General features: G+C 38.3%; 1 protein-coding gene and 1 long non-coding RNA gene across 3 annotated transcripts in view; one reads left to right on the plus strand and one right to left on the minus strand.

The window, feature by feature from the left end:
* Positions 1–13753, minus strand: part of LOC105225690 (voltage-dependent calcium channel subunit alpha-2/delta-3) — a 105527-nt gene extending 91774 nt beyond the window's left edge. The window contains exon 1 of one of the 2 annotated variants that reach the window (XM_049461701.1): positions 13070–13753. The gene's annotated coding sequence lies outside the window, so the exon portion shown is untranslated. The remainder of the gene's footprint in view (positions 1–13069) is intronic. The other variant, XM_049461694.1, reaches the window with a different exon arrangement.
* Positions 1–24078, plus strand: part of LOC125780225 (uncharacterized) — a 341973-nt gene that overhangs the window by 311092 nt on the left and 6803 nt on the right. The window lies entirely within an intron of this gene.

The raw sequence follows: 24078 nt of genomic DNA on the forward strand, positions 1-24078 counted from the left end.
CACCACACCCTTCGCGCATGATTTGCATTGCGCCGTATTAACTTTTACATGTTTTTAAAGGCATGACCTTAAGGATAGAAGACCTTTAAAGACCTTTACATCTCAGTCCCATTTTATCTAGAAGTAGAGAGGTAGAAGTGTCTACCTTTAACACCTACCCCAAAGTAACTTTGTGAAATGCAAGTTGTTGCTAGTGTAACAAGACCTGATAGGTTCAAGACCTCTAGAATTGATTACTTCAAACAACCCCTGAAGGAGCTAAATGGTCTGGGTCAGATTAGAGGATGCAATGCCCAATATAGTATTAATTGCCGCTTGGCTGTCCACTAGAAGATTTATGGACTCGCTATTTGGAGCCTACTAGGCAGCTTCTGTTATGTCTAACATTTCAGCTTGAAATAGTGAATTGTAGTCATTTAGTTTGAAGCCAAAGCCATAAAGAAGCCTACTCCTGTCCTTAAATCACCCTTCGATCGGTCGTTAAATATGTAGTCTTCACCGTAGGCACTGTCGATCATAACACCATTGGTCCAGTCTACTCTTCTAAGGAATGAAAACGTTGTTTTTAATTCCTAATGAATCTCTTATACTCGGTCGCTTTGTCAATTAAACCTAAGCCTTGTTAACAAGGTTGAGTATTATACCAAGTATTATGATGCCGAGTCTAGCTACAATATCTTAAAATCATGAGCAGACCGTAGGCATTGCCTTCTACTACACTGAGTATGTATTGGCCAGATATCGAGGATAACCTCAGATTATTAATTGATATTTCTTTCTCAGAATTTTAAGCGTTTTACTAAACCCATTTTTTAATCATTTTTTTTCAATATAAGAGCTCGAAATGTAAGAGATTGACATGCGATGAAAAAATTATATTTTTTATTTTTTTAATTTAATTTCGTTTACACTATAATTAAAATTAATATTTTATTTTATTTTTTTTTATATGAAACACGAAGTTTAGTCGGTGTATCACTTTAAAAACAATAAAGTCGGCTGCTGGTGTATAGGCACAGAAAAGCTAATTTGTGTTTTACTCATTAAACGTAATAAATTAAAAACTATAATTATAATTAGATAATATAATTCAGTTTACTTATGCTTACTGAAAACATAAAAACAACAAAATTGAAGAAAATCCCGAACGAACGAAAAGTCCGAAAAAATTTAGGAAAGTTTTGTGGTAACGTTTGCGTGGCCACGAGTGTATTAATAACACTGGCCTACACTCATTTTGGTGCCTAAGATTTTATACCTAATTTGGGATGTATTTTGTGAGTTGATAGAAGAAAACAAGTCACATTTTCCATATCAGCTCTTGTTCATAAGAAAGAAAAAAAAAAACATCTAGTAGCGGGAATGTGGTTCTACCTACCATAGTACTCGTAGGAACTACTGATGCTCACAGAGCTGCACCAACCAAAAAAAAATTTTGAAGGCCAGTGTAAGTTACTATTATACTTCGATGCTACAGAGATGATACAACGATAAAAAAAAGAGAGATTATACTGTAATCTTTCTAAATAAGAAAATAATGTTAACTTTATTCTAGCCCTTTACTGGTGTATTTCTTCTTATAGCATAAAAGGGTAAAAAATGTCTTTAACTTGAGTTTTATCTGTCAGTTTTTATGTCAACTATTTGCTATATTGGTCCAACCTGAACAATTGTTTTTGAGATTGTACCGTTACCGTATGAAATAAACCATGTCAATCCTGGTCTTATCTTTTCTGGTGGTATCTTTTCAAATACAAAAGCTTCCCATACAAACACAAGTATTTGATCATTTAGCTTTAAGTCAGCTATATATACGCAAAATAGTGGTCCGATATCGGCGGTTTTGACAAATCAACAACTTCTTGTGGATTAAATAACGTCCCTGGGCCCGGGTATAAGGATATAACGTTAAAGATGTTGATGTGAAACCATACCAGTCCTGATCCGATCGCCCATTCTTAAAAAATACCAGTACAAATCATTGCATATTTTAAAACTTGAGATAAAGGGTGATTTTTTAAGAGCTTGATAACTTTTTTTAAAAAAAAAACGCATAAAATTTGCAAAATCTCATCGGTTCTTTATTTGAAACGTTAGATTGGTTCATGACATTTACTTTTTGAAGATAATTTCATTTAAATGTTGACCGCGGCTGCGTCTTAGGTGGTCCATTCGGAAAGTCCAATTTTGGGCAACTTTTTCGAGCATTTCGGCCGGAATAGCCCGAATTTCTTCGGAAATGTTGTCTTCCAAAGCTGGAATAGTTGCTGGCTTATTTCTGTAGACTTTAGACTTGACGTAGCCCCACAAAAAATAGTCTAAAGGCGTTAAATCGCATGATCTTGGTGGCCAACTTACGGGTCCATTTCTTGAGATGAATTGTTGTCCGAAGTTTTCCCTCAAAATGGCCATAGAATCGCGAGCTGTGTGGCATGTAGCGCCATCTTGTTGAAACCACATGTCAACCAAGTTCAGTTCTTCCATTTTTGGCAACAAAAAGTTTTGTTAGCATCGAACGATAGCGATCGCCATTCACCGTAACGTTGCGTCCAACAGCATCTTTGAAAAAATACGGTCCAATGATTCCACCAGCGTACAAACCACACCAAACAGTGCATTTTTCGGGATGCATGGGCAGTTCTTGAACGGCTTCTGGTTGCTCTTCACCCCAAATGCGGCAATTTTGCTTATTTACGTAGCCATTCAACCAGAAATGAGCCTCATCGCTGAACAAAACACGCGCGCGAAACACATTTCGAACCGAACACTGATTTTGGTAATAAAATTCAATGATTTGCAAGCGTTGCTCGTTAGTAAGTCTATTCATGATGAAATGTCAAAGCATACTGAGCATCTTTCTCTTTGACACCATGTCTGAAATCCCACGTGATCTGTCAAATACTAATGCATGAAAATCCTAACCTCAAAAAAATCACCCGTTATAAATCCATTTTATTTTACGCCTAATATAGAAATTCATTTCTAATACACTGCCAAATATATACCAATATTTATATGTGTTGATGCATAGAGTATTAAAAAATATATTTGTTAGAATTTAATAAATTCATCACTATTTCCTTTTCGCCACACACGCTGCCACGCCACATCGGGCAGTGACGGAAATTGCCACAATCACATAACTTGTGCTAATATATGTATAAATATATGTACATATGTATATAAGTATATGTACATATATATTTATATTTATATACATATGGTGCCGATACATAAGCATTTCTTCGTCGCAATAAAAAAATTTGACCTAGAAAATGGTTATAAACACACATATGTATGTACCTACAAATATAACGACCAGTCGCTGCACTTGTGTTGCATACCCTCAGGCGCAGTGGCTGCAAAAGCATACTGGTATCTATACCAACTCACAACTGGAATGTGCTGCTATGTGCACCACGTTGCACGCATGTGCATTAGCTTTAGCATTCCCGTATTGACAGGAGTGGGCTTGTGGAGGCAGCTCATAAAAAATACACAAAAATACAAACGCGGTTAAATTAAAAGCATATACATACACGTGTTAGTAATTGCATTTAAACATTAGGGTGGTAGGAATTGGACTTAACGCAGTGTTATGAGGCGAAAGGGTGTGGTTGTTGTTTATAAACAAAATGTTTTTAATTTAAATTGATTTTTTCGCAATCTAATTTAGCAACTGCCTGAAAATAAGCAAAGTCAGACTAGTTGAGTTGATTTAATCATGTCTATGTGTGCCGATATCTATAGTTGTTTCAATCTCACGTTACACATCGTCACATTACGATCTTGCAATATTATTTCACGCACAGAATCAATAATTTACACAACAATAACTGATTTTGGCATACTTTCCCGAAATCCATCTTGGCGTGAGCTACGACTTCGATTGACCGCACCATATCACATCGATATACTTGTAAATACAGAAAAATATACTATTGGGCTCACTATTTGAGTTAGCCTCAAAGTTTCAAACAAATATAGAAAATATTCTCAATGGAATTGCAGTAACCACACTAACCCCCTGAAGTATGGAAACAATGTGATCATTATAAGAATTAAGGGGGCATCTTGATTTAGAAGCTTCAAAAATCGACTTTTTTTTGCTCAAATCTCTTTAAAAACAATCTAAGAAAATGTCCTCAAAGTTTTAGATGAGAATGTGAAAAACTTTGGAAGCTAGAAGGAAAATAGTGACCGAGCGTCTAGCAGATGTACTATATACTCGTATGAGCGATTGGGCAGAAAGCGAAAATTTTGAAGCGCGATTTCTCCGTTTTTCATTTTTACGATTTTTCTTAATTGCCGGGCAGTATAGAAAAAAAAACTAAACGTCGTATGGAATTGTTTATTATCTTTGGCATTAAATTATCTTCTAGTTAAACTAAAAAAAACTAAGAAAAGTCAAGTTTGAACATATTTTTAAACAACATAAAGTAAAATTTTTTTGGTCAAAAACCACTTTTTTCAATTTTTAAAAAATTTCTAAAATTTTAAACTTTTTTTTGGAATTTTTTTTAGTTTAACTAGAAGATAAATTATTAAAAAATATGAATCTCTTTGAATTTTTTGTTTCCGATAGAAATTGCGACCTGCATCCTGCCCGCCGTCCGACAAATGCACATGCGAAATGCATCGGGCAATTGCTTCCCAAAGGCAGAATATCAAAGATTTCGTATCCAAAAAAATTTGTGAATGATGTTTAAATATATAACTATAAACCCTAGAAGTTTTGCTTTAATCACTTATTTCTTTCCTTCCCAAAAATCCTCAAAAAAATCGATTTTTTGAAGCCTCTAAACCAGGCTCCCCTCTAAAAAGGTTGCCAACTGTTTGTAAAAAATTAAGAAGATAAAAAAAAACTAAGAAATGAGGGCCATACAAAGAGGATTAAGCAAGATCAAACATATTTTTGAAACTAGCTGCCGCCGGTTTTAGATTTTCTACACAAGTTCATAAGTTATAAAGAAAGAGGTATTTAAATGAATGCATTAAACTAAATAAGTAGATCATACAATCATGCCAAAAAGATATGGATTTTTTGATACAAATATTTTCCAAAAGCTATAAACTAATATCTCTGTAAACGATAGCTGGTTTATTGGTTAAAGGCACGTTAGTGAATTTGTAATGTTGACAGCACAAAGAAAAGGAAATTCATTATTAAAATTTGGAACATATTAGTGCTCTGCACTTTATGAACTGCAATTTAGTAATTTAAAGTGTAAGGCGCTTCAATTTTATATAAACAAAATCTTGCCATTTTATACTTTCCTTTATTCAATAACAAAAGAAGTAAAAGTAGGGAACCAGTATCCATATCCTGTACTAGAACTGAATATCTAAACTGTTCTCACATCGTTCGAAACCAACAAAATGCAAAGCTTCCACTTTTAAACTCTCAATATTTCTATATTTACCAACAAAACTGCAAAAACAACTTATAGTCAAAAATTTTACAAAAACTCACTCTAAAAAATATGTAAAAGTTAAAAATGCAGCACGAAACGCCCTAAAAGCTTATTTTCTATACCGTGTGAATGCAATTTGAAAACAAAAACAACTTCTAACACACATGAACGGAGGAGAAAGAAAGTCGGAGAGACGAAATGAGTGGAATGTGGTACATAATTGCGAGTGAGTGTGAATATGTTTGCGCTAGCTGATGAGACCGAGGACATCCTAAAGGATATCGCATGATAATTTCCATTACAATAAAAGTGTCACAAACGTGCTGCCATACATAAGATAAATGAGCATAAACTCTCAAACTTATATATAATATATATACATATGTATTTGGTATATGCGGGGAAGACATTTATGGACAGGATGAATGTACCAGCAAACGCTTTCAGAAAGACACATTAAAGTTAAGAGCTACGTATGTACATATACATATATAGGAGCTTACGAACGCATGGTGCGCATATTTCAATGAAATTCAAAGCAAACACAATATGAGATATAGAACAAAGCAGAGGACCTTTCAACCAGTCTATATATTATAAGGAACGGAGATATATTATACATACATATTAGATGGCCAGAAATGCTCTCAGTCATTTATTAATTGACTACACAATATTTTGTACATATGAATTAGATATGTGTAGCTATATAGTATTACGCTAAAATATTACTTTTGCCATTTAAAATACATTCAGTAGTGCAAGCTAACCTTACAAAACTGTCCACAGGGTCGAGAAATCCTAAAGGTTTTACTTCGTGATAGACTTTTCTGACTTTTTTCTATTAAATGACGTATTCATTCATTCATTCTCTCCCCACTGAAAAAAAGTGCTCAAAGCCAAGAAAGCTGTAAGGGCTGGAAGAGTGTATAAGATTTGGGATAGTCTATTTGCTTCAAAGCTAGTTAGATTATACACTTTGCGGCTCAATTATGTAAGTAAGCCATAAGTATTTTGATAACATAATAACTAGGTATAAGTCAGCCTTTTTAATTGCCGAACCACTGCTGTATATTTCAAGCTGAGGTCTTTGCTATTGCGTAAGTGGTGGAGCTTGTCTCTAATGCGCCTGCAGGCAATTCCCGAGTAGACAGCCAAACAGCAATAAAGGCAGTAACCTCGTATCGTTTATCGGTCATACATATGTATGTATGTTTCTTGGGATACAGGAGAGCAGTGGGAAGTGTTGCCAGAAGCAAGCAACTTCACTTCAACTGGGTGCCAGGCCATAAAAACATGGATGGTTATGAAATAGTGCACGAGATTGCCAAGAATGGTGTACGGGTACTGCCGAAAACGTGATCAAGATTGGAAAACCCATGCATTGTCTATACGAAGAACTGGTCAGAAACATGATAAAGAACATCAAAACCCGATTTAACGAACTACCTGGGTGTAAAACTGCAAAAATCATGTGTAAAATGGTAGATCGGAAGTTCACAAAACTCCTACGCCCACTTAATAGAAAAGACTAACTGGTCATTGTCTGGTGGCGAAACACGACCGCAGAATGAGGCTCACAGATCGAGAAGACTGCAGGAAATGTCTAGAGCAAGCATCAGGGAATCCCAAACTGTTCTATGCGTGGCTCATTGGCCTACCCGACTAACCTTACCTTGATTATTAAATTAGAAAAGTTAAAAAAATTATCCAATGAGGACGCAGTTGAAAGGTAAATAAATTCGATATATACTTAGATTAGTAGGTTTACCTAACCTATTATTTGAATGCCACACTTTTCCCTTAAAACATACTATGTATTGCTATTTCCGATAATTAGAAGTTATTTTCAAACCAATTTCATTCAACGAAACATTTTTTTCTAGATTAGTATGACTGTCAGTGACATCTGTGCCAAATGTCACATTAAAATAATAATTAGGATATACGTTTGTTTTTCGGAGGTACATTAGGCGATTTTAATGATGAATGCAATTTTTCAACAACGAAGTTCCGTTAAAGTTTGTGTGTTTAATCAAATTTCTGGTGCCGAAACATTTAGGGTAGTGAAAAAGGCCTTCGGTGATAATTGTTTGTCGCGAGCAAGTATTTTTGATTGGTACAAATTATTCAAAGAGGGTCGAGAGACGACGGTCAAAAAAGGGTCGTTGACGACGAACCGCGTCTAGGTCAGAGATCTTACCAAAATCAACGACGAAGTGTCAATCAAATGGCTAAAGAACTGAAAATATCCGGCCGCAGCATCCCACACATATTGAAAAATGAGCTCAAGGTCAAGCCTTACAAGTTCCAAAAAGCCCATGATCTCACACCGAAGCAGCAGCAAGTAAGACTTAAGAGAGCGAAGCAGTTACTTAGCTGGGCCAAAAGCGGTCAAATTCCGAACATTGTGTTTTCTGACGAAAAATTTTTTTCCAATTGAGCAATTCGTAAACTCTCAAAACGATAGGGTTTCCTTTACCGACCGTTGATACGAGAATCTAAGTCATTGGTTGGTCACCAGGAGGCAGCACCCGCCACAAATAATGGTTTGGGCCGCAGTCACCGCTCTCTAATTGTTTTCATCGAGCCTGGCGTCAAAGTAAATACGACATATTATCGGGAAAGTGTTCTGGAGGCTGCTTTATAGCCGTGGGCAAACCAACATTTCGGTCGCAAACCATGGACGTTTCAACAAAACTCAACACCGTCTCACAAAGCGCGAGTGAAACAAGAATGACTGAAAAACAACGTTCCGAACTTCATTACGACCACACAATGGTTCTCGAATTCACCAGATGCGAATCCAATGAATTATTCTCTCTTGGCCATTTTGGAGAGCAAGTTCCGAAGTAAAAAATACACCAATCTCGAGATGCTAAAGAAAGCCATTTTCCTTGAGCGGGCCAAAACACCGGCAAGTCACATTCCGGCAGCTTGCGATTCGTTTTTTGACCGTCTCAAGGCCATAGTTAAGGCAAAAGGTGGTCATATCGAGCAAAAGTGAATTGGTCCTGAATTTATGATTATTTTCACACATTTTGTACTTTAAAATAAATAAAAATAATTTTCCAAACCGATTGTACGGCTTTTTAATTGGTTACACTTCGAGTCCGGAAAAACGCATCACGAAAAGACTGTGACAGTTCTGAACTTACTGACATCACGTGCGAGCCGCATGGGCATTAGCAGGAAGTGAAGGGAAATACAAGAAGGGAAGTATTGTAGTAAGTAGAGATACGCTGGAACACTACTCTGCCTTTGTATAATCATATCATCTTAGTTATCAAGGAACTTGGCCGTTCAAGTTAAGACAAGACGTAAATGACTTCTAAAGGATTTAGTTAAGCTTTCTAGGTGGTCATCTTTTAAGTGGAGTTAGCCATGTTGAGTGCCGTGTACATTTGAATAACTACTCTCGACTTAAGACTCCGCTTTTAAAATTGACAGAGTCTGAGGAACTCAAAAGTAGACTTGACAGCTGCTCAGTTAGCTGGCTATAACACAACTATTATTGGAGATTGTACTTATGCAATCCAGTGCAATATCATTTATAAAGATAAAATTATGAGATCATTCCTTAAGAAACGCCAAAGCAATGAAAAAGTCAATTTTATTTTCAATCTTACTTTTAAAAATGCTGTTAAGATTGATTTTTTGGCGTAACTTCTGAAAATTTGTTCTGAACCAAAGGGTTTGTTTTAGGGAGTACTACTCGTTTCGCCATTCCAACTGAAACATATAACAGTATAAGAAATAATATGGACATCGAAAACAAAAACAACGAGTCACACCACCACATATACACAATCCTTCGAACTAAATCCCGCAAGAAAATGAACGTGGAATCACACAATGCAAACGCAAAACCAGAAAAAACAAAAAAAGGAACTGCAAGATGTTATAAAACGAAAACCTTTAAATCTATTTTCATAAGAATATTTTACACAAAGCATATCCCAAATGGCATGGCAAGCTGCAGCCAACAACAACAGCAACACCAATAACCAACTGGACCAACCTCAACCAACAGAAAGCTGTGTTGGCCACCTTGAGTACCTCGCTTACGCTATGCTGGCGCACACACAATTTCCATGCAGTTGCTTGGGGAAATTTAAGTTTTAATTGAAACACAAACAACAAACAAAAAGCAAAAACAACACAAACAGCAATAGCATATAAAAACAACTTTATATATAATATACGTATGATTGTTGCTTTTGTTGTAACTAGCATTGTGCGCAACTAGGTGCTTGTAGTTTTTGTTGTTATAGCAAGTTAATGTTCATTGTACCACGAAGGACACTCTCGAAGGAGCAGCGCATAGATAGTACGAAAATTGTATATTATGAAAATGTATGTATGTATGTATATATGTGTGTGTATGTATAGTATGTGTTCAAAGCGGAAGCAAAACAATTGAAGAAGCGCAAGCACAAAATGCGAACTAAATTTACAGTTAAGTGGTAAATATATTCAAAACGCATAAACACAAAAATGATAATTCAAGAAAAGTTGCTGGCAATGGATAATAATAGACAGCGCAAGCAAAGGGATTTAATAGAAATTATTTACGAAAAACAAAAACAATGCCATATTACTTCCATTTTGCGGTTTGCGGCGCCATAAAACGGCCACAGCCGAAAATATTTCAGGTGCAATGAAACTTTTTTACTTTGGCACTTTGAGGCCGTTGAAAAAAAGTCACAGCGAAAAGTTGGCAAAACTGCAGACCACCATTGAAGATGCCAGTCAACGAAGCAAGGCGGAGTAGCGGCAGCAACAAAGACAATGCGAAGGAAAACGACGAGAAAAATGTGCGAAGAAACCAAAACCGCATGAAAAGTTATCGAAAAGCGAGAAACTTTGGATTTTTTTCTACACGCTGTGCATATACATACATACGAACATACATATATATGTGCTTGAATGTAAGTATGTATGAGCGTTTGCTTGTATGTATATGTGCGTATGTAACAAATGTGTGTGTGCGTGTGAGCGGAAGCGGCAAAAAATTTATAACTGTCATTATGTTGGACTTATATCGGCCACAAGCGCAAACAAAACACACACAAACACTAATATATACATAGAAATATATTTATATATGTATATGTGTGAGTGCGAATGTGTGTGCATTCAATTGTCCATCCATCCTTCAGGTCGTTCATATCGTCAAAAACTTGGCCATATTGTTTGAATACGGCAGCATCGCCACTTTCGCAGATGAGTACTACGATAAACCGTTATTGTAACGTACTCGTACTACATAATGGCAGTTGTCCTCGCTCGGTCGTTGTTAGTTTGTATTATATGTATACATGTATGCAGGCACATTCATGCGTTTAGTTGTATATAGTGTGTAGAAGTAGTTGTAGTAGTGTGTGGAAGTAGTTGTAGTAGTGTGTGTTGTTGTTGTAGTTGTAGTTATAGTAGTAGCAGTAGTAGTAGTAGTAGTTAAAGTTGTATTTGTAGTGCTGTCAGTGTAGTAGTTGAGTATAGTCGAAATGGCGCATATGGTCGCAAGTGCGTAACGGTATTTGTAGTGGTGCGGCTAGTGATGGCGCGTGCGAACGTACGATTTTGTTGTTGCTTTCGTTAGTATTGGCATTGATAGTAGCAATACAACTACAACTAACAGTTACGTGCACACTACACTGCCATGCTCTGCCTTCTCTCTAATGTCACTGTTGTTGTTGTTGTTATTATTATTGTAAGAGCATAATAATTTATATAATCAGCGTATGTTTGCGCCCACAAATGGACAGTTGATGCTTATTACATTTTGGCGCTTTGTTTTGCAGCGCCTTATAGATACATATGCACACTCCGGGCTCCCCACAGCACCCTTCCTCAACGTTAATGCCACATCACAGTGGCAGCAAGCACAAAAACTCCCTTTAATCGTTGGTAGGCGACGCACTTCTGGGCACATCTGCTCGGCCAAATAGCAATGCTGCTACGCGACCTTGCTGTGTCTGTGTGTTGGTGCGCCCAACCTAACCCGAAAACTGTTTGCCAGTTTGCCACATCGTCACACACTGCCATAACCATCACACTTCGCACACAATTTCCACCGTGGACCACAGCATTTCATATGCCACTCCATGTCGCTACCCGCCAGCCGCTTTCACGCTTAACGCTGCCTTTTTTTTTTGGGTGCTTGTGGTGTGAACGAAGCAACAGCTTCAGCGCCATTAAAATAAAATATCTTTATTTTATTCCGTAAATTATTACCCACAAAGGCAATATGTAATACGCACTCAGGCACACACACGCCCAACGCATTTGTGCGTGACATCGTCACATATGCACATTGTCGACTCCTTTTTTTTAATCCTTGAAATGTCAAAGCATGAAATCAATTATAATGCAACTCTCATTCAGTAGTAAGTCAGTAAGTAGCGAGCTTGGCCGAACGCGCGCCTTTACGCACACTTAACTTTGTCTCTGTGTGTGTGTGTGTGTGGCTGCATTGCCTCCCACTCCTAAGTGCGCACTCTCGGAGCGCAGCGCTCACATGTACGCTCGCGCGTAAAGACACTCGCTCGTAAAGACGCTCGCTCGTAAGGACACTCGCTCGTCAGAACACTCACAAGTCTGCGCTCTTCCACGTAAGGACACACGTTATACGTGCTCCTGTATGTAAGCGCTCTCATTGGTAGAAAACATTGCGCTCTCATACAATGTGTAGTAAAAATATTCGCATACAACTATCGTCTCACTCACACTAACGCAAACCGTGAATAGCTTTATTTCTTCTGTCTCTCTTGCTGCACACCTAAATTCGCTCACGTGCTTGCGCGCGCTCAACTGCATCAGCCGCATTATGCATGCGCTCTCATCATTTTGTACACGCTCCCTTTATTTCGTATGTGCTCTCGCCATCATGTATCGCTCCCTTTATTTCGTATGCGCTCTCGCCATCATGTGTCCGCTCTCAACACTTTACTCGCTTTTCATTTTACCGTTGCGCCTTTGCATCTCCGAAAATCCGCATGCCAAAACAGTTTACTTCCGTTTTCGCCGAATTTCTGTGAAATATTCGAAAATGTCAAATTTCGAATGTTTTTCATTGAACGTGTACTTTTTCGCTTCATCGCTTCAATGTTTTCGGCCCTTGGGGGTTGAAGTGTACAACCCTCCCCACAGTCAATATATTACAAATTGTTTATGTAGCTCTACGCGCGTGTGTGTGTGTATGTGCCTGTGTGCGTGTATTTGTCGCTTGTACACTGTCGGCACAAAGCGGCGCGCCTCTGTCCTTAATGGGACACCTGCCAGCACCAGCCCCTTGCAAGCATACCCCCACCGGCCGTTCGGCTCACAAACAACGCCTGACTAACGGCGGGGTCGCGGTGGGCGCTTACGAAAAGAAGCCAGCGTAGACGAAGTCGAGTATGTCGTGTTGAGTTTAACTCGCAAACACACTTACGCTTGTATATATGTGTATGTGTATGTGTCCGTTCCCTTGGCTTTGTTGCCTGCCAACCCGAAAACATTGCCATGCTCGCCCGACACATAAGAAATTGTGGTGTACAGAGATTTTCTCATTCGGAATTGTGGGGCTGCACTGCAGCAGCAGCAGCAGCAGCCGAGTAAAAGAAATGAAACGATATGTATGAAATATATATGAAACGACGAAAACGACTTACAATTCAATGCTCCAGCAAAATTTCCGCACATAAATTTTCATATGTATTCACATCACTGCCGAAAGATATTTATTTCGAAAATTAATGGCCTTTTCCATGCTTCACACACACACACATTCGTATTTCTGCCCAACTTTTTTCGCTGTTTTGTTAAATGAATTTCGCTTTAGAAATGTAATTTCATTCCTTTCGTTTTTCCAATATACAATTCACTTTTCACACTCGTTTCACATTTCTTGGTGATTTCGAAAAGTCCAGCACAAAAGTATTGCAATTTTGTAAGTACGAAATTCCTCTACTACACGCTTTACCAAGCCAAAGCCAAGGCGAGCAAATATGCCGAAAAAAGTTAGACGTTTTCAAACCGAATTTCACTACCCTTTCACACTTTTTCGTGTCGAAAATCGGCTAAAATTCACTTCGTTGCACATTTCCAATGCGTTTTCATGCATTGCTTTCGGCCTTTTCACAATCTTTTATTCAACTAGCGTGAAATTTAATTTTTCTCTTCACCGAAAAAAATAAAAAAAAATCACTTGGTTGTGCTTTGCTGTGCTGTAGTGGTATGCTATGTGCTTAGGTGTCACGTTCACTGCGTTTGACCAGCGCCTCAGTTCGAAAAGGCTTCCATTCGCGAGGGGTTTACGCACCGTACTAAATGAGAATCGCATTACGCTGCTGTGTGGCATAAATTCGCATTCAATGCATTCGTCACTCGTCGCCGTTGGCGCTCACCCTCACACAAACCACTTACCACACACATGCACCGTTAGTCGAATTCCGCAACACAAACGGCGCTGTAAAACGAACTAGTTCGCTCGATTTTGCCCACCCAGAAAGACAATGGTGGAGAGCATTGGCTCTTGAATGAGCACAGATTACAGTTGGTGTTCGAAGTCGACGAATGCAACACTTAAGTACGCATCCGGTTTAAAAGATAAATAATTTCGAATATGAGTTACCAGTGTTGATATTTTCTATATTTGAATTATTGTTTTTTAAATAGTTTTAATTATTAATTTGTATACGCTCTTAACTCTAAAATATTTTAAATCATAAAAGTTGTGCAGAATAATGAAAATTTAATTTAATGCTAAAAAAAAAAACAATTTCTAAGAAGTCTTAGAAAACTAAGAGAGCGAGTCATATCGGTTACAGTATAATTTAATGTCGAAAATAGATGAAATCGGTACAATAACTACCCAAGATTCCATATAAGAGTGCAACAAAAACGGTTTGGCATATCAATGAAATTCTTTATTCCTGTGAAAGTACATTCGATGCCAATATGTATAGGGTCCGGCACTCAAAGTGTAACCAATTAAAAAAGCCATAAATTTTGTTTGGAAATTTATGTTTATTTATTTTGAAGTACAAAATGTGTGAAAATAATCACAAATTCAGGACCAATTCACTTTTGCTCGATATGACCACCTTTTGTCTTAACTATGGCCTTGAGACGGTCAAAAAACGAATCGCAAGCTGCCGGTATTTTGACCCACGCACGGACAATGGCTTTCTTCAGCATCTCGAGACTGGTGTATTTTTTACTTCGGACCTTGCTCTTCAAAATGGCCCAGAGAAAATAATCCATTGCATTCGCATCTGGTGAATTCGAGAGCCATTGTGTCGTAATGAAGTTCGGCAGCCTCCAGAATACTTTCTCGATAATATATCGCATTTACTTTGACGCCAGGCTCGGTGAAAATAATTGGAGAGCGCCCATCTGCGGTGACAGCGGCCCAAACCATTATTTGTGGCAGGTGCTGCCTCCTGGTGGCCAACCGATGACTTAGATTCTCGTATAAACGGTCGGTCAAGTAAACCCTATCGTCTTGAGAGTATACGAATTGCTCAATTGCAAAAATTTTTGGTCAGAAAACACAATGTTCGGAATTTCACCGCTTTCGGCCAAGCGAAGCAACTGCTTCGCTCTCTCAAGTCTTACTTGTTGCTGCTTTGATGTGAGATCATGGGCCTTTTGGAACTTGTAAGGCTTGAACTTAAGCTCAATTTTCAATATGCGTAGGATGCTGCGGTCGAATATATTTAGTTCTTTAGCCATTTGATTGGCACTTCGTCGTGGATTTCGCTCAAGTCGCTTCTTCACTTTCCGAACCATCTCATGTGACGTTGCACTCTTTTGATGACCACCTCCATGGCGTTTTGCGATGCTACCAGTATCATTGAAACGAGTGATGGTGCGATAAACAAAAACTTTATTCACATTAAGGTGTTTGAGCCCACGAACAATTGCTGGCTGTGATTTTCCAGTTACACTTCGAACTCTTATAGAACTCGATTTCTTTTACATGACCACCACGGGCGCGTTTGCAGAAGTTCAGACGCTGAACCCAATTTTGGACGGTTTTCACGCTTAAATCGGCCAATACTGCGCAAAATTTCATGCTCAATATTCGTACGAAGTTCATCAATTGTCGCAGGCTTGTTGACATAGACTATAGACTCGATGTAGCCCCACAGCAAATAGTCTAACGGTGTCAAATCGCACGACCGAGGCGGTCAATGGACTGGGCAATTTCGTGAGATAACACGTTCACATTCGCTGTGTAGCTTGTGGCGCCGTCCTCTTGGAACCATATATTGTCCAAGTCCATCTAATGCAATTCGGACCAAAAATATTCGATAATCATTGAGCGTGATAGTCTTGATCATCACGGAATCACGGAAAAATGACGCCGCCGACCCTTATAGCGCATCAAACTTTAATTTTTTTCTAGATGCAGTGGTAACTCATGGAGTACATGTAGATTATTGTCTGACCTATGACGCTTATTTTGCTAATTGTCGAAGCCATTAAGCCAGAAATGAGCCTAATCGCTGAAAATAATTTTTCGATGGAAATCCGGATCATTTTCAAGTTGTTGTTCAGCCCAATTCACGAAAATACGACCATTCTGGTGGACAAGCGGCTTCAGTTCTTCGCGTCAATTTGATCTTGTAAGGATGTAGGACAAGATATTTTCGCAAAATTCGCCACAATGACGTCACAGAGAGAAACTAACGCTTGAGGTCGACGTGTGAGGGACTGATTTGGATCTACCCCAATTGATGCGCTAGCGGCTTTCTTCTTTGTCTTACTGGCACGGGAACATTATGTATTGTGCCTGTGGATTTAAATTTTTCCTCTAGACGCTCAATTGTTGACCTGACAGGACAAATATGACAATCATAAATTGGACGTAGCGCCCTTAAAGTTGAGGCCACTGACTTCGAATTTCAGTAGTAAATTTTAATAACTTCGTCTCGGTTTTGGATCTTATATAGTATTTTTCCATAATGAAATGGCAAACCTTACTGAAGAGAAATATCAAAAGAATGAGAAAAATATGGCGTCGTTTGATATCACTATCGGTCTACTTTTGCAGTTCTCTATTGAAGATAGATTAACAATTAACATAGCATAAGTAGTTTCCATATTCTGGTTGAGAAAGACCGGCATGTGGCATCTCATGACATCGTCCAGAAGATGGGAGTTAGTCACCAAATCATTTTAAACCATCTACAGAAGGCTGGATACACAAAAAAGCTTGATGTTTGGGTGCCGCGTGATTTTATGCAAAAAAACCTTCTGGATCGAATCAACGCCTGCGATATGCTGCTGAAACGGAACGATATCAACCCATTTTTGAAGCGGGTGGTGACTGGCGACGAAAAATGGATCACACACGACAACATCAAGCGAAAACGGTCGTGGTCGAAGGCCGGTGAATTATCCCCGACAGTGGCCAAGTCGGGATTGACGTCCAGGAAGGTTTTGCTGTGTGTTTGGTGGGATTGGAAAGGAATCATCCACTATGAGCTGCTCTCATTTGGCCAGACGCTTAATTCTATCATCGACTGCGAACAACTGGACCGCTTGAAACCGGCGATCGACCAGAATTGGCCAACAGGAAGGGTGTAGTGTTCCACCAGGACAACGCCAGACAACACACTTCATTGATGACTCGTCAGAAGCTACGGGAGCTCGGCTGGGAGGTTTTATCGCATCCAAGACCCTGTTACAATCGCCAACAAGGATCTCAGTTTTCACTTAATGATCAGAAAAATCTTAAAATTCGACGAAGCGCTTTAAGCCTTTCACAAATTTCTTGAAGCCACTAATATCAGTTTCGACTATTTCTCCTTTGGTCTCCATGATTGTTTCCTATTAAAAATTAGTCCCAAGTACTTCGCCTTGTGCGTAGGTTGGAGGAGTGAGTCTCCGAACTGATATTTTATACCTCCTCGTAAATGAGGCTATTTCGGTTTTGCTTGGGTTGACAGGTTAACCAGTTGCCCTGTTGGACATAACTTTGAGGTATTCTTGAGTTAGCTCGCTAACGGTAGTAATACAAGGAGCATTCCAAAGTAAACAGGGTTTAAAACAAAAAAAAAAACAAAAAAAAGTGTTTTTTTTTCGGCAAAATCAATTTATTTTATTCAAAATAGTCTCCATCTGCTTCAACACAGCTTTTTGCATGGTCCAAAGCATGTCGAACAAGTGTTTTAGCTCGTTGGCCGGTAAGGCCGCCAGATTGGCCTCTAGGTCTGCATAACGCTTTCCTTTGATGGGAAAATGAATTTTTCCGAAAAGGAAGAAGTCGCACGGTGCCATATCAGTTGAATACGTGAATAGGTTAATGGTTAAAATGTGATTTTTGGTCAAATAATCGGTCACAAGCGTCGATTCGAATGTTGGATTCTGAGAAATTTTTGGTCGTCACTCAATTTGTGCGGAACAAACCGTGCAAACACCTTTCGTTAGCCCAAATTTTCGGTCGAAATACGATAAATCGATCCACTTCCATGAATTTCAATGATGATTTCGGCTGTTTTTGATGAATTCACGCACAGTTTCGATGTAATTTTCGGTGATCACGGATTTTGATTGGCCCACATGGTGATCGTCATTTATGACCTCACGACCACTTTGAAAACGTTGAAACTACTCGTGCACTCTGCTACGGGATAGGCAATCATCGCCATAAACTTGTTTCAGCAATTGAAACGTTTCGGTAAAAGTTTTATCAATTTTAAAACAAAATTTAATTTTGGCTCTTTGGTCGAAACTCATTTTCGCACCGATAACACAAACATACTGACATGCAATAACTTCACTTCCAATCAATGAAATATCATGAAATTCTCACTGGTGAGTTGGTAAAGATAGCAGATTCTAACGCACCAGTCGACATATAGGTGGCACCACCAGGGGGCGATAGATTCGTTCCTGTTTACTTTGGAACGCACCTTGTAAATCTTCCTTTTACAATATTATTAATTATTATTTCAGTAAATCATTTACCAGCAATATGCAGAGCCGGTAAACCTCATAAAAGCGACAATTATGAAGTGCTTGAGATTCAATTCCACCTCAAACTTTACAAAGACTTTAATTACAGCCTCCGGTCACACATTGTTGAAGTCTTTCTGGATGTCGAGACAGGTGTCTACAACAAATGTTTGGTGCATAAGAGCTTCCTCTAACCATAACACTACAGAGTGCAAGACATTATTGATCGACCTGCCCAGCTGTAGGCATGTTGTGCCCATAATTGCTTTCCTCAGCATTGTGTCTAGTTTTTTTCTATATTATAAAATGTTCGATTATACACGAACTTAACCCTTCCTTACTTATTTATTCGTAATGTTTTATGCTATTTTTCTATACTTTTTAATATTCCCTGTACTTACTATTTTACAAATCAAAAACTTCCGTTGTTCCTAATGAAAAGACAATTAAAGCAAATGCTCTGTTTGTGTACATTAATTAGTTTTAATAACCTTATCAATGTCCATAATTAGTAAAAATTGTAGTTTGTATGCACGAAATTGATAGTGGCAGGTGTTATCAGCGTGAGCAATTAAATCGCTACTTTTGAACTTTTGTGCTTGTTTGAGTGCCGGATTCAGACGTCTATGCTTACGAAATATAATTGATGAAAGCAAAAATAAAGAATTAAGAAGAAGAATTAATTAGATATTATTGTAACGTGGAGCTCAAGGCGAAAATAATGGCTTGTGAGATAAGACAAACTCTTAAATATCCATACACATTTTACATTAAATATGATAGCAACATATAACTACATAAACATTCTAAATCACTAAGTTTATATACATTTTTATACACTTGCAACATGTTGCTACTGAGTTGAATACTTTTGTTTACCCAAAAAAATAACCGAGATAGATATAGGGTTATGTATATACATAGTAAATATAAATAAATAAATGGTCATAAATGCAGACAAGAGTTCTTTTAAGTTTTGTGACTTGCTAACTAATTGGAAACAATATTTTATGACTAAAAACTAGAGACTATGTTGTCAATAGGAACTTGTCACAAATTGAGACTTTACTTCAAAATGTCTCAAATAGTGAAATAGAGGACTGCTTACAGAAATGCAATTGTCTTTAAAATAAGTAAACATTTGGGGTCACTCTGTATGCGACGTACAAAACTGCTTTGCCGACCACAACAGGTCGGGTTTAAGATAGGTTGTGAACACTGCTAAGGTAGCTAAAGCAGTTTAAGCATAAAAATGTGTGAGAGCAGTTAGCATAAAACGATAATGAGAAATACATAATGAGCATTAAGTGATACCAATGTAAATTTATCGAAAATTAATAATTCTGGTATAAAAAAATTCACAAGGGCGATACAATGTATATTAAGGGTATTAAGGACTGTGAGATTCATTCCATTTCTAAAAAAAAGGACAACTATACTATTATTACTATTAATATTATTATTAATAGATCATAACAATGTGGCAATAATCGATATTAAAACTATTTTTAAGAATTGAACTGTGTTAGCGGTCAGTTTTTACAAAGACTTCTTCTTCTTCTTTACTGGCGTAGACACCGCTTACGCGACAATAGACGAGTTAACAACAGCACGCCAGTCGTTTCTTCTTTCCGCTACGTGGCGCCAATTGGATATTCCAAGCGAAACCAAGTCCTTCGCCTCATGGTCCTTCCAACGGAGTGGAGGCCTTCCTCTTCCTCTGCTTCCCCTGGCGGTTACTGCGTCGAATACGTTCAGAGCTGGAGTGTTTTCATCCATCCGTACAACATGACTTAGCCAGCGTAGCCGCTGTCTTTTAATACGCTGAACTATGTCAATGTCGTCGTATATCTCGTACAGCTCATCGTTCTATCGGATGCGATATTTGCCATGGCCAACGCCCAAAGGTTGGTTTGATGACAGGAGATCTTTATTTCGTTTGCCATGGGCGGCATCAAAAGGTATGAGTTGCGTTCAACAGTTAAAAACGTGAAAACATGGATTCGCTTAACGCCGAAATTCGCGATATTTTAAAGTTTTCCTTCATTAAAGGCGAATCCGCTACAGAAACCTTCCGTGAGATTAATGGTGTTTTGGGGGACTTCGAACTGCGGAGGAATGGTTTCGACAATTCAGAGCGGGTGAAAACGACACCATGGATAAGCCAGTCGGCGGAAGACCTGTAAAGACGAATAACGATCAAATCAATGAAAACATCGAGTTAGACCGGCATGTGGTATCTCGTGACATCGCCCAGAAGATGGGAGTTAGTCACCGAACCATTTTACATCATCTGCAGAAGGTTGTGTATCCAACAAAAAAGCTTGATGTTTGGGAGGCGCATGATTTGACGCAAAAAAGCCTTCTGAACCGAATTAACGCCTGCGATATGATGCTGAAACGGAACGAACTCGATCCATTTTTGAAGCGGTTGGTGACTGGCTACGAAAAATGGATCACATACGACAATATAAAGCGAAAGCGGTCGTGGTCGAAGGCCGGTGAATCGTCTTAAACAGTGGCCAAGACGGGATTGATGTGTGTTTGTTGGGATTAGAAGGGAATCATGCACTATGAGCAGCTCTCATATGTCCAGACGCTTAATTCTACTATCTACTGCGAACAAGTGGACCGCTTGAAGCAGGCGATCGACCAGAAGCGTCCAGAATTGACCAACAGGAATGGTGTAGTGTTCCACCAGGATAACGCCAGACCATATACTTCGTTGATGACTCGTCAGAAGTTACGGGAGCTCAGATGGGAGGTTTTATCGCATCCGCTATATAGCCCGGACATAACGCCAAGTCATTACTACGTGTTCCTGTACATTGCGAACGCCCTTGTTGGTGTAAAGTTGAACTCAAAAGAGTCTTGTGAAAAGTGGCTGTCCGAGTTCTTCGCAAATAAGGAGGGGGCTTCTACGAAAGGGGTATTATAAAGTTGCCATCTGGATGGAAACAGAATATCTAACGAAACGGTGCATATTTGGACTAAATCCGATCACTGTAGCACTTTTTATAAAGCATTGAACAAAAAGCAAGAGAGGGAGATATTTGACAACCTTAAATTTTTAGCGCATCCTGTTCCTTTGTTTTTTGTTGAACCCCAAGTTAAGTTGGAAGCAAAGTTCCTCAGGTTCTAAATATATCTAATATAATAATTAGTTCTGTCTTTTTCTTTACCTAACTAATCACTCCCCACTCAATTCTCTCCTACGGAACCACCTGAAAAGTCACCTCTATCATGTGCTTTGCTGATAGATTTCCATTTAGCAGAGCACAGACATAGAAGTGCTGTCAAATACTCGTCGGACAATACGGACTAAAGTTGTGACGGAATCTGTAATAGTAGGTGCTGCATTAAGCTCTGAGAACTCGGGCGAATTCTTCTGGATGTCAATGGGCGGCATACTGGCTATTCCTTACTTCAGCAGCATTACTAGATATTGCTCGGATGTCACTGATTATGCGATATTGCGTTTATTGGTCTAGCACATAATGTTATCTATAGGGCAAGGATCTATACTGAACCTTCGCGAGTAAAAGTCGCCAGCTAGCATAATTCTTGCTAAAGCATAAGGTTTTTATTCTGTTTATTTGATGTGTAAGTATGTACTCCAGGTGGTCTGTAAATTTGAACCTTGGGTGGAATATAACTTCTAGATACTTCCGTTGTGGTTGTTAAGTAATCTCACAATCCATCTATCCTAGTGCTTATAAGCATGGCTTCTGCCTTGTGATCAGCCATTCCTAAGCGAATCGAGGCGAACCATTGGCACAAATAGGATCTACTCCATGGCAATCTAGGTGTTTAAGGTCATCCGCGTATTCGACTAATTTCACTGCTTGTGGTTGGCGCCTCTTTTTTATCTTACATCAGATTCCTTAGAAAGAACCTTGAACCAGGCCTTACTGTATTCCACTTGTAATAGAGCAGATTTTGGTGTACTTCATATTTCGAATATTAGTCGTATGTTTTCAAAAACTCTCAACAATGTTTATAAGTACTTATTTCATACAAAGTCTTCACATCTTACTGCGTATTTTGCAGTTCCAACGACATGGTTTAGTGCATCAATGGCGGATCTAAGTTTCATAAAGTCGTATTATCTTTCTGATAATGGCTTTTTGATTGCCAACTCCGTTGCGTTTTCTTATTATGCTTTCGTACACTTTTATGTCAAACATGCGAATAGGTCGAATGAAGGTTCTGTCGGTGCCTGCTTTGATTTAGGAATCACTGCACTTTAAGCTAGTAGAGGAATATATCTTCCTTTAAGAACGCATTGTAGATTTTTGCGAACAAATATACTTTTAAAGCCATGACTTTCTTTAGAGCTTTGTCTATTACGTTATCTATTTCAGTCACATTGCTACTTTTAATTTTTCCCGGTATGACCAATAGTTTTTCTAGTTTAACTATCAGAGCTGACTATACAATTTCGATTCACGGCTTAACATAAGAAATTATATGGTATTTCGGAAATAATGTTTCGACGACATTCTTCATAAAAGATCCGTTTTTAAGTTGTCGTTTTTAAAAACAAGGTCTGTTGAAAAAATAAGGTGAATTTTCAAATTTCGCTAGCTTTGTTCATTCGATGATTTTTTTAATTACATACTTTTTTTATGAAAGGTCCTTACTAAAGTACTCAAAAACAATAGAGTGTTGGCAGTGACATACGGTGAGACCCTGAATAAAAAAAATCTTAAAATTGTTTACGAGTGGCACAAGCTTCTCAAAGAGGAGATGTGAATGACGACGCTCCCCTGGACACTCCAGGTCACATCAACAACCGACGAAAATCTTGAGTAAGTGAAGAAAATTGTTACGGAGAATCGTTGCTAAAGATTTCGGGATAGCAGTTGGCTCATGTCATGCAATTTTTTAGGAAACTTTGGCATGAGCGTGGCACGAGTATATTCTATCTGATGGGGTTTACTTTGTAGGCGACAAAATAGAATCTGACGAATAAATAAAAAAAATTTTCAGAAAAATTAAAATTGACCTAAATTTTTTGAACAGATCTCGTATCCATGGGTTGTAATATTTATTGTATGTATTCAACAAACGATTTTCTAGTCGATAGTTGTTTGCTGAATATGTAGGTCAGTGTGTAAAATATCTTCATAAAATTAAGTGAAACATGTTCCCGAGCATACTTGATTAATACCAAAAACGAATGCGATCATTTAAGATCTTCCTTAATACTCGTATATCCGATATAGTGATCTGCGACCGTTCACCTGAACAGTTACTTTAGTCAATATGTGAGATTGTTTAACAGAATTAATTGAATACGATTTCTTAAGCATAATGTTATTTAGCGCTAAAGATAAACGAAAGGTCCAAGCCTCATATCCCTCCGATTTCCAGTTATCTAGTTGACTTTTTCGTGATGTACTTATTATATTTAATCTAGACCTTTGTCTGTGTTTATATCATATACTAGGGCTGCTGTATAAATTTCTGGCCCAATAATGAAAATAGGAATATTTATCAACGAAAATGTTTTTTTTTTCGTTGGATTTGGCTCGTCTTGGAAGACCCACACGGTCGATTGCTGTTTTGTTTCGGGCTCATACGCATAGATCCATGATTCGTCACCTGTGACGATCTTATAAACGTCTTTTGAAGAACCGCGATCGTATTTTTTCAGCATTTCTTTACACCAATCCACACGAGCCTTTTTTTGAGCGATTGTCAAATTGTG

The sequence above is a fragment of the Bactrocera dorsalis genome, chromosome 1 (genome assembly GCF_023373825.1).
Source record: "Bactrocera dorsalis isolate Fly_Bdor chromosome 1, ASM2337382v1, whole genome shotgun sequence".
NCBI classification, from domain to species: Eukaryota; Metazoa; Arthropoda; class Insecta; order Diptera; family Tephritidae; genus Bactrocera; species Bactrocera dorsalis.